Below are 12,133 nucleotides of genomic sequence, written 5' to 3'. Positions count from 1 at the left end.
AAGTGTTGGGAGGATGGGGCTCAACTCTAGGTCCCTCCCCGGCTTTCTATGACTCCCCAATGGCTACCACTAGCCACATAGCTCCACTGATTCCTGGTCTCATCTTTTGCTTCCCTCGGCCCCCGCCCACTCCCAGACACAGGCTGAGACAAGGTTTGCAGCCCGGCAGGCCTGGGTTAGCACTCAGGCGCCTGCCACCCCCTAATCATCACTCTGGGTAAATGATTCTCCTCGCTGAGCCTCAGTTTCCTTCTCTGTAAAAGGTACAATCAACCTCAAAGGCAGTTTAGTAATGAGATGGCAGAAGAAAACACCCCCGTTCCTGTCTCCCTGTCACTCTGCACACAGTTCCTCCATGCAGCGGGGCTCCATGGATGTACCTGCGGTGCGGTCACCTTCAGAAGGGCCCTGCGCATGGTCAGTGCTGTGCTGTTGCTCTTGACATCTTTTGTGATGTCTGAACAAGGCACCCTGCACTTTCGTTTGGGACTGGGCTCTCAAAATTCTGCGGCATGCCTGAGAGGCTCCACTGGTCCTTCTCATGCCCTGCAACCCTCTGTGCCTTCTCTACAGACGTGTTCAAGGGCTCCAACGCCAGCCAGGGAGATGGCACTGCAATGCAGAGACTTAGGAGGCCTGGGCTTGTCCTGCTCTGCTGGAGAAGGGAGGTCAGGGGTGGAGTGGGGGGATGTGGTAAAAACCCAGGGAAAGAGGGGGAAGGCCAGCCCAGGAGCCCTGGTGGGTGAAGCGTGAGGGAGCTAGGGGTGAGCGCATGGGCAGGGAAATGGAAGAGGGGCAAAGGCAGGAGGTGTGCCCTCTCCATGTTCTTCAACCACCAGAAGCCCTTCCTTTGCCCTGGTTAGCTTTATTCTCCCCCTTCTCCCTCTATCCCTGGAGGTGAGGAGGTGGGGGTGCGGGAGGAGGTGCATAAGAAGAGGGGGAGAACAGAGACAGGATTGGCTGCCAGGAGACTGGGGTTTAGAAACCAGCCCTGTCACTATTCGGATGGCTGTGTTTACATCACATCTTGTCCCAGGGCTTCAATCTCCTCATCTGTAAAATGGGGAGACAATCCTGGTCCAGTTGTTTCTGATTAGCCCAACCCACACCTGGGATTCAGATGCCGGCCGGTTCCTCCTGTGCTCCAGCACGGAACATCTGGAGCCAGCTCCGGTGGCCTTCAGGGCAACACTGGACTGGGTGGGAAGTTGGGAAGACCCAGCTAGAGGATAAACACAGGAGAGATGCACAGCTGCTCGGGGAGGGGCCAGTGGGGGCACCCAGGCCCCTGCCACCTATCTGCCACCTGTGACAACCCATGCACAACTTCCCCTTACACAGTCCAGTGATACTCGTCCCGTATGTCCCCGTGATTCATCAACGGTAAGAGGCGCACTTCCAGATTTCCAAAACTGGAGTGCGATCATTGGCAAGTCAGAGTTTAATTAGGCAACCAAACAACCATGCATCTTCCCAGAGATGATGACTGAGATGCAATGACATAAGGTCTACGATCAAGCAGGGTCAGCCAGGCCACACCATGGTGGATGCCAGGAGCTATGAGGTGCACCAACCATGGTGGATGTGACTTACCCACGGCGTGGCACACGGCCCACAAGGCTTAGGCCAGATCCCTGTCCTACCCCATGAGATCTACTCCAGAAGTAAATCTACCTGTTCGTCAACTACAAATTGCATCTTCTAGCATATACACAATTCACCCCACCTTCAGCCAACGTGGAACAGCGTCTTACACATCTACTTTCCTCCTATAAATGATGCTTTGCCCGTGAGATCCCCTGGCTCTGCATCTCAGGTGAGTTATTCTGAATCACTGGATTCTCCTTCCAAACAATGGGCCTAACTTATAGGGTTTTTTTAAAAAAGGATTAAATGAGAAAATACTATATGGTTCGCAGTTTTTCTACCCCGCCATTCCCTTTAGGGGCATAAACCATAAAGCTTGAAAGTCAGACAGATCTGGGTCAAAATCCAGGTGCTGTAATTGACCAAATTCTGGGATCTCAGGTTCTACTTCTCTTTGCTTTACTTTCAGCATCAGAAAAATGAGGCTGATCTCCTCTTCAGGGGATGGAGCAGGCATTGAATGGCCTCATATAGGCCCTCTGGACCCAGAGTTTCTGAATCAGAGGATTCATCCAACCTCAGACGGAAAAATTTGTGTCACAACTGAACGTGTGCAGGATGTTTGTTTTTGAGACGGGTCTCGGGTCTCGCTATGTTGTCCAGGCTGGCCAACAGAACTCAAGGCCTGGCCTCCAGCGATCCTCCCGCCTTAGCTTCCCAAAGACCTGGGACCACACCTGGCTATAGCACAGAAGATTCTTTCTTGCCATTATTTCTTTGCCTACACAGTACAATATAACCACTACTTACAAAGCATTCACAATGTATTCGGTAGTATATCTCGTAATGATTGAGGATGTCTGTAGGTCATGTGCAAATTATATTAAGCAATTTATAGTAAGGACTTGAAACACTGATTTTGGCCTTGGAGAGCGTCCTGGAACCAACCCCTTGTAGGGCAAAATAGCAGGGGTCACTGTCGTTGGTGCTGGACTCCTTGAGCTGCTGGCCACAGGATCTTTGGGAATTGGGACCCTATCTCTGGAAAGCTCCCAGGTGTGGCCTGCCCGGCCCTGAATGAGCCCTGGACTTGAAGCCATCGATTCTTCCCCTTCCTCTGGAGCTGTCAGGACCCAGCTCCAAAGGGCAGCAGCTCCCAGGAGCTGACAGGACGGCAGAGCTCGCTTGAAGGTCCAGGAGAGGAGTTTAAGAAGGGAAGGAGAGGCTGCCACCCGTGGGCCCGGATCGCATGCCTCTGCCATGCACAGGTAAGGGCCAGCCACTATAGAAGGCAGAGTTTTCTTTTAAATTACACTAATGGCTAATGTTTATAGAGATGTGCTAGGCCTGGTGCTGAGAACCACAACTCTTCATTTTATCTGAGATCCCCAGACTTCCTCACCTGATAGATGGCAAAACTGAGATTCAGAGAGATGACTGTCCCAAGGCCACAGAGTGCAGCAGAGGGGCTGCCATTTGAACCACCTGGCTCTAGAGCTCCCTTGTTGCCCCACTCCTGGAGTCTCCAGAAGAACTTCAGAATTCTGGAGCTCAGGGCTGGTTCCAGACACAGCCAGGGCACCCAAGGGCCTGAAGAGTCACAGTCGGGTCCCCAGACACCATGGAGGTTGAGAGGCATTCTCCAGGTGCCCAGCCACCGCAGGGCCACCTGGTGCCCGTCCTCTCCTGGGAACTCACCACTCCAGCAACTCCTACTCTTTCTCCTCCACCCGCCACGCGGGGCGTGGGGCAGGGAAAACCAGGATTTTATCAAGACAAAGAACAAAAGTCGTGGGGGAAAGAAGCCAAGAGCCATCTCCCCTGAGGGGTAGGGCCCTTCAGTTTTGCCCCTTTGAAATTTCAAATTCCAGTTTGTGGACAAAGTCCTAACTATCTCACAATATAGGTTCCCAACTGCTGACCAAACTCCAGTCTAGCCGCCACCTGGCCCCAGGATGGCCTGGTCTGGCTGCTTCCCGACAGCTCCCAAGATCTGGGGTAGGAGGCCAAGGGCAGCTGGGGTCCGCCAAGGACCCCCACCTCCCGCCTGAGAGGACAGCTTCCTGCCCAGAGTTGGGATCTGACGCTTGCTGGTCTCAACAGCAGATGCCAGGTAGGCGCCCTGGCTGTCTGGGCCTCTGGGCTCCTCCTGGAGCCCCCGACGGACCACCTGCTCATACTGCCATGGCTTAGTCCCCAAGGGACCCCACAGCACTGGACAGGCTGTGTCCCTGACCCACTCCTTTGGCACATGGAGACACTGAGACTGCCGGCAAATGGAAGCTGCTGCAGTTTGAACAGTGGAGCTGGCCAGAGACCAGGGGCCCCTCCCTGAGCCCCAGAGACTGGAAGGGACTTGGGAATTGCTCCAGGCCACTCAGTGGTGGCAGGTAAGCTTGGACTGAACAAGGAGGTCAGTCCCCTTCGCTTCCTCTCCTACAGACCGTGGATGGCCCTGTGTGTTTGTTCACTCAGTGACTGATGGCCACCAGGTTGCCCCAGGAGCATTTCCGAGAGGAAGACGAGGGAGCTGGGGCTGAAGGCCAGTGGGATTGGAAGGAAACACTATTCACATGGTTAACTGATAACTGGGCCCCATCCCCGGGCCTCCACAGGCCTCTTTCCTCCCTCCCTCTCCTCAGCATGATTAAGATGAACTTACCTGCCTGCTAATCATTGCTGAGACTGTTGATTTTGCCTTAAAAAATTAACTGGGCATGAGTTTGCGGTTTGCCTCACCCCTAACCCTGAAAAGGCCTGGGTGGGCAGGAGGCCTCCTGGGTTATGCAAGAGGCCGCTGGCCTCCCCACGCGCATCCCGCGGCCTCCTCTGCCTTCCTCCAAAGGGGAGTTTTGCTCAAGAGTCAACAGTCTGCCTGTCCCCCTGCCGGGTCCTGAGCAAATTTGCTCTGTTACCAAAGAGAGATAAAAACACTGCGGAATGGGGGTGGGGGGAACTTTCCAAATGGGGATGTGAAGCAGTGGCTTTGAGCTTGGGTTTCTAGAATCCTGCAGCATCAGAGCCAAGAGAACCTTTCGGAGGATGTGGGCTGGGGCTTTTTATTTTTATTTGACTTTTCAAAGCAGCTTCTGGTGTTCCCAGGAGCCCACGGATTGATGCTGTCTTAGGTGTGATCTTTCTTAATGTTTCCATTGAGAGAAGGGAGACCACAGGTGAAGCCTCAGCCCCTCAGTGTGCAGATGGGAAAAGAGGCCAGGGGAGGGGTGGGTGTCTCAGACAAGAACACAGGCCACCCAGGTATCTTGGGTCTCCAGCCGAGACAGGGATAACAGGTACTCTCTGGACCTGAATGACATGTTGAAGGACATCAGGGAACAAGGTGGCTGCATGCACATCTTCCCCTGCCATCCTCCTTTTCTCAGAGGGCAGAAGTAAGCAGAGAGGTGTCCTGAGAGCCCTGGGAGAGCCCACGGCAGGGGACTTCACCTGTAGTGTGTTCTGTGGTCCTCTGAGGAGCAGGACCAGCAGCATGAGCTGCAGACCAGACTCTGTCACAGCCCCTCTTGGCCAAACCCTGCCCTGACTCTCGGTCCCTCCGAACCTCAGTTTCTCTCCCTGTAAATTGGGAACAATACCTACCTAACTCCTAGGGTTGTCAGGAGGGGGAATGGAGTAAAAAGCATTCATTGATAATGAGGGCCAATGTGCATGCATCCGTGTGTTAGCTCATGAATTCTTACACCACCCTAACACAGACAGTGTTTTTATCACCCTTTTATGGAGCACAGGCACAGAATGATTGAGTCATACGCTCAAGCCCACACAGCTGATAAGAAATAAGTTAGGATTCAAGTCCAAACTGATTGCAGAATCTGTGCTCCTAACCCTAAAGCTACCCTGCCTTTCCAGGAACGTACATAGTAAGGGCTCAAGGAAAGCTGGTCAGTAGAGGGGCATGGAAGTCCCTCTGGTCAGAGATCAGGGCATTGCGGGAGCTGCTGACTTTGAGGTGGAGAGGATGGCCAGAGGCTGAGACATCAGGAGGAAAGCCAGGACCCAGTCTGTGTGGGTGGAGCCGCCCTGTGGGTTGCCTGCCTGCTGCCAGGGGGGTGTTCCTATTCTCCTGTTTATGTTCATCTCTTCTGTTTATGTTCCTGACTTTATCTGCAGGGGTGACCTTGGGGAATTAGATGGGGCCCAGGCTGCCCTCATGGGGCCTGAAGGGTGATGGGAAGTTCCTGCTCAGTCCAGGCCTTTGTCTTAGGGATAAAAGTCACCCTTAGCCTCTCTGGATCCCTCCTGAGGGGCTTCAGGGATTTGTCTGGAGGTCACTGTGATTTGCAAGTCCTGAGACTTAGGCCAGGATCATTGTGTTGCTCCCCACACACATGTTCTCTAGCCAAGATGGTTGAGTGGGGGTAGAAATCCAGCCCTTGCTCCAAAGCCCATGAACTTTGCCTGCCTGGAGAGGGATGCTTTTTTCTTATTTGCACAAAGAATCCATGTAAGCTACTGGGAGCTCTGCCCCAGCTCTGTTTCCAGCCACTGTGTGACCTCGGACAAAGCCCCATCCCTCCCTGGCCTTGGATTCCTGTTTGGGAACTTGTGTCTAGCATAAAGCAGAGATTCAATCTAGATAGTGAAACAAAATCACCTGGGTTCTTAAAAAAATATATAGAGATGCTCATCTGCTCGGGTAGCTCAGTGGTAGCTCAGAGCAGAGGGGAAGTTGTTCCATTCTCAGCCCTAAAGCAAAACACAGAGGCCCAGGCTGGGTGATACACCAGTGATCAAATCTTAGAGTAGCAGATCCTTGACTTGCTCAGAGCACTGACTGGGCTTCAGTATTTTTTGAAATCCCTGGATGATTTAGAAATCCCTGGATGATTCTGTTCATCCAGGATGATTCAGGCCCATCATAGAAGGCTTGACATTTTGAAGTGGAAAGTCCTTGACACAGGTCCAAGTTTTCCAACTAAGTGCAACTTACTATTCAGAACTTCAGGGAGCATCGGTTTCCCCATCTGTAAAAATGGACCCACAACTCCCTCAAAATGTCAGAATGCTGAGTCAGCGGATGACATCCTGAGATAGTGCCTGATTCTTGGTGCCAATGGCTGTTATTGTTACTGTCGATAAAATATTGGCATCAAGTAAAAGGCCCTTCCAGGCCAAGAGTTCAGGGACATGGAGCCAGGCTTTCTCTGTTCCTTGGATGCCCATCTTCTCTGCACACCTGTCCTATTATTGAAGTGTGTGTGGTGATGATGATGATGATGAGCTGATTTGTTAGACATTGCACATTTATTTCTGAATCATTAACGACCTTCACATGGCTCAGAATCAGATGTGAAAAAGGTACCCTGTTGAGAAGCCCGGTCTGCTCTGCCCGCTGCTGCCTGAGCTCTCCACCTCTTTATCACCCTTCCTCATTTTCCTACTTTCTCATGGATATTTCTTGAAAGTCTTTCACGGAAGTACAAGAACCTATAAGATCACAGGTCCATGCCTCCCACACTGTCCTGCCTCCTGCCTGTTTCCTTGACCATTGTGGCCTGCAGATTTTCCCATAGCAGTTGAGAGCCAGCTTTGACGGGAGGAAACAGGCTCTGGGAGGGAGCATTGTTTTCCCAGGAAGCCAACTCTCTCTCCCTGGCTCCAGAGCCCGTGTCTGTCCCCTGAACTGAAGTGGCCTTCCAGGAATCTGAGCCTCAGGAGTTTGGGAGCCAGGCATAAACTGGTATAGCACAGACCTGTCCTTCCCAGGCACAAGGGAAGGTGGGGTGGGGTGGGGTGGGCTGTTAGGGCCCCTCCTGTTTCGGGGCCCTGAAGACCCAAAGACAGGCTAAAGTATGGAATAAGTCACCCAAATAGGGACCCAGTGAGGGGTGTCCCCTGGATGGGACGTCATGGCCTGGTGGCCCTGCCATCCAGCACTGTAGAACCTGCAAGCTCAGAGTGTGCTAGCAGCAGCAAGGTCCAAAGGAGGAGGGGCAGGGAGGAAGGGAAGCCTGGCCAATGGGACGGCCAATGCAGAGCCCTGGGGGACCCATTCCTGGAGGGCAGGATTTGGAATTCACGACAGAAGTGGTGAGGAGAGCTTAGCCCACATTTTCTGTGCAGGCGAACTCAGGGTCCCCCTGGATCCTTGACCTGCTCAGAGGACTGACTGAGCAAGTCAAGGTGGCTCTCTGTGCCTCAGCTGCAAAATGAAGACTAGACAGCTGGTCTTTGGGCAGCCTTGAAGCACCCCTAAAGGCATCTCTGGGGGCTCCCTCTCCTTGTTGAGGGAATCTGAATCCTGTTTTGACCAGAATATCATTCACCTATCAGGGCCCTTGGCCTTCCTGGATGGGGGCTGGGGATAAAAGTCTCCACACTGCTTCAAAGTCCAGCCTCCTCCCCCCGGTTCTGTGTCTCCCTCCTGCCACCCCATATTCCTTCCAGGCAAATGCAGAGGCAGGACCATACCTGGTGGGTCCTGGGGGAAGCCCTGGCCCCCGTCCGACATCCTCCTCCCGGTGCTATGGGGTCCCGCACAGTGGGCAACCTCTTCATCCTTGAGTCAGCCCCTGCTGCCACCCTGGCACCCTAGACCCTGTGGGGACTGCTGGGCAGAGTTAATCCCTTAATACTGGTCACAATGAGATTTCAGGGATGGTGGGAGGCGGTCTCCATGGAGACTGAAGACCTGTCCAGGACCCACGCAAGGAATTAGCCCCAGGCCTCTGCAAGGGGCCCCTAGAGACTCAACCCAAACAGTGGGAGACTCCAGGCCTTCAGGCCTGGGTCTGGCCCTCCTGCTCTCTGTGTTCTTTTGCTGAACAGGTGAGACGCATTCATGGAAGCCTGCGTCACCTTTCTGAGTCAGATTCTTTATCCTCCATTTGGGGTTCTGGGCCTCAATCAACTTTTCTAGAAGAGTGCCACTTTGGGAGTCTGTTAGACCTGAATTTGATGCTCAGCTTTTCCGTCTCAGACTGCCTCGGGCCAAGCACTGCGCTTCTCTGAGCCTCAGTTTCCTCATCTTTAGGAGGGGACCATAATGCCAACCTGGTGTCACTCTTGGGTCTGTGTGGTGGGTAGTGTCACTCAGTGAATATAAGTGTCTTCATCTCTTTCTGCTGCCCTTCCCCAATCACCTGAAGACCTCACGCCTCACCCTCGTTCCTGGCAGAGAGCTGTCACATCTCGGTCTCCCTGTCCCTCTTCCAAGTCCCATCTTGGTCATTTTCCTCTGGCAAGTCCTGCCAACCATCCTCCCACAGCCCCAGAGCTTTCCATCATCACAGTTTAATCAGGTGGTGCTCATCCTCCTCTTCTAGCAGGGTCCCCTTTACCACTGCATTCCCAGGACCCAGGTGGCGCTTAATATAACGGGATGACTGAATGAAAGAGCTAACCAACCAAGGAATCGTCGGCCCCAGCGTTCACCACTGATTCAGCACCTCCCCCATGTGCGATCCCAGGAGATGCCACAGCGAAGACCCTGGGCAAGAGCCCTGCCTCCCAGGGCTGCAACCAGCAAGCCAGGTCAAGGCTGCCCAGGCAAACTGCAAGTCCAGAAAAACGGAATGCTTTTCTAAAGTGGGTCCCAAAGAATGCATGGGGCATACTCATACTTTAAAAGTTTGTGGTTTATCTCAAACCCAAATGAGAGTCGCTGGATTGTATCTGGAAGCTCTATCCCCCTCCCCTGGCACACAGCTTGGGTCTTGGTGGAAAGGCGGGGTGGGGACCGAAATCAAGTAAATAAACAACCAAGTACATTCAAATAGTGGTTAAACAATGACACAGCACGAAGCGACAGCACACCGGGACAGGTAGGGGGCGTCTTTGGATCTGACAGCAAGATTTCACCTGCACCACTTTTAATCCCAGTGTTGCTTAGGAAAAGCCTTTTGAGGATCTTGAAGGGCACGAGGGAGACTCCGAGGCGGGCAGAGGGTGCCAGCCGTGGAAAGGGGCTGCTGAATCTCACTCGATAGACTCCGCGTCTGCAGCTTGGACCTGGGCCTTCGCAAACCTCCGCGAACCCGCAGACCCACCCCTCGGGTCAGCCAATGTCCTCGGCGGGGCTGGGAGCCAGGGGAAGAGGCCAAAGGAGCTGTGCAGAGAAGCGTGGCCACCTGGCCAGAGCTGGGAGCCCTGACACACTTTCCCCTCCCTGGCCCGCCCCACCCGCGGCGCAGCAGAATCTGCTGCGAGCCCCAAGCCTGAGGGCGACCTGGAGGAGGCGACAGCGACGCGCCTCTGCCGAGCTTGGCACTCCCCGGGCTCCCCCTAGTGGCCCCCGCGGGAACTGGCGCTCAGAATTAGGTAGCTGGTAGCTGTCACAGAGCCTTCACCCACCGCAGCGGAGCCGCGCCACAGACCCACCAATCACAGGACCAGTCGGTCTACGTCTCTCCAAACCCGCGGAAGCCAGCTCGACACCATCACCAATAACAGCTCGTCGCTACTGCACCAATCAGGACGCAAGACGTAAAAAACCGGTTCCCCAGGCCGCCTCCGCGCTGCCCTTCCAGGGTTCCTGAAGCCTCAGTTCCCAGCACCTGGTGCCAGTGCGCAGGCGCCTTGGAGGAAGGTCCCAGGCTTTGTGCGGGCTCCTCGCGGGAGCCCACGTTTGCATTCAGAGGCATATTTAATGACATTGCACCCCCTCCATTATGGAAATTGGAGGGTATGGGCAGTGGAAAAACTGGATCTTGGAGTCAGACACACTGAAGCTTTGTGCAGAGGGAGGTTTACTTCCCTTTCCTCAGCTGTTAGAGAACAATAGTAATATCTACACGAAATACCTGTCACCCTTCCCCATCAACAGTTCAAGGGCAAATACTAGGAGTCACTATCTTTGTGTCCCGGCTCACCAGCTATCTCTCCATCAGAAAACCCAGTTCTTCCACCTCCAACAGTATCTAGAATTTTCATCATCTTTCCATCTCCAACTGAACCAGCGGTGGCACAAACACTCATCACCTCTGGACATCTGTTTTCCACTCGGGCTCCCCTGCCACCCACTCCTCAGCCTGGGACAGGGGTGATCTTGTACAAGCCTACATTGGATCAGATCCTCCTCTATTTACACTTTTACAACTTCCTTTGCATTTATAATAAAGCTCATAAAACCCCTGCCAGAGACTAAGGCAGGTCACAACCACCTTTTTAACCTCTCTACCTCTCCAACCTTATTCCATCCCATTCCTGCACCCCCACCTTTTTTTCCCCCTTCATGTCTCAGGGCCTTTGCACATTCTTTGCCCTCTGCCTGGAATATGATTCCTGGGTCCTTTGCATGCCTGTTGGGTAAAAAAATATCCTTCAGATGTGGACTTAATTTTTATTATATCTGGGAGGAATTTCCTATATGTTTATGCAGGGTCTCTGCATCCTTCACCTCTTTATTCTCTGTCTCTGTACCTATTATTTCTTCTTAGCACTTTATATTGATTTGAAATGGCACAAATGTTTGGTTACTTGAGTATTAGCTATTTCCAGGTCAGGACAGAATGCCTTTATTTTATTTGTATCTGGTGCTAAGGATCCAACCCAGGGCCTCACACATGCAAGGCAAGTGCTCTGCCACTGTGCTTCAGCCCCAGCCCTCTGGAAAAAAAAAAAAAAAAAAGAAGAAGATTTTTAAGGAGAAACTACTAATCATATGCTGAAGTCCTTGGTGTACAGTAGACAATCAACAGAAAGGAGTTCATGCTTATAGAAGTTCTGGAAGGTGGGGATTGAAATCATAGATGCTTCTACACATAGGAGGGCTCAAGAAGTGAGAAGCACTTGCTTGTCCACCAGAGTTTCCTGACTTTGGTGCTGTCAGCTTCATGCATGGGTGCATGGAGGAGCTGTCCTGGGCTTGCAGGCTGCTCGGCAGCATCTTTGGCCTCAATTCATTAGATGCCAGTAGCACCTTGCCCCTCCCCCAAGACATGAACCCCCCACCAAAAAAAAAAAAAAAAATTCTCCAGATATTTAAAAACATCCCTTGGGGGTCAAAATTTCCCCTGATGGAGAACCATTGTGCTAGACCTCTTGGATGTACAAGAAAATTTTCTCCCAGTAATTCAGAGCTTCTCAAATTTCAGAGTCCAAACAAATCATCTAGGGCCATTATTGAAAATCCGAATCCCTGGGGTCCTACCTTCAGGCTCTGGGGTCAGCAGTGGGCCCAGGCAGCTTCCAGACGCTTCTGGTGCAGGATGTTCTCAGACCCCACTCTAAAAACTCTGCCAAGAATCCTCCTGATAACCTGATAAGCAGGCACTGTGGGAGGCCCCCCGCCCACACGGATCCTGCCTTTACTTCCTCTCCTTTCCAGCCACCCTTCCCTGGATGACTTTCCCAAGGAGACACAGAACCTGTCTCAGCCGAGCCCACACTGCCTCATCTCCCTTCTGAGCAGACCTACAAACTGACCACAGTTCAGTGGAAGCCACCTGTGGAAAGACACTGGGGCACTGGGGATGGAAACCAGAGTCTCGCCCATGCTAAGTGCACACAGTGAGCTATTCCGTGAGCTATACCTCCAGTTCTGTGTGTTTGTTCTTATTTTCAAAATAGGAGTGACAATGAGTGT

The sequence above is a fragment of the Callospermophilus lateralis genome, chromosome 3 (genome assembly GCF_048772815.1).
Source record: "Callospermophilus lateralis isolate mCalLat2 chromosome 3, mCalLat2.hap1, whole genome shotgun sequence".
NCBI lineage: Eukaryota > Metazoa > Chordata > Mammalia > Rodentia > Sciuridae > Callospermophilus > Callospermophilus lateralis.
This window is presented reverse-complemented; position numbering follows the sequence as displayed.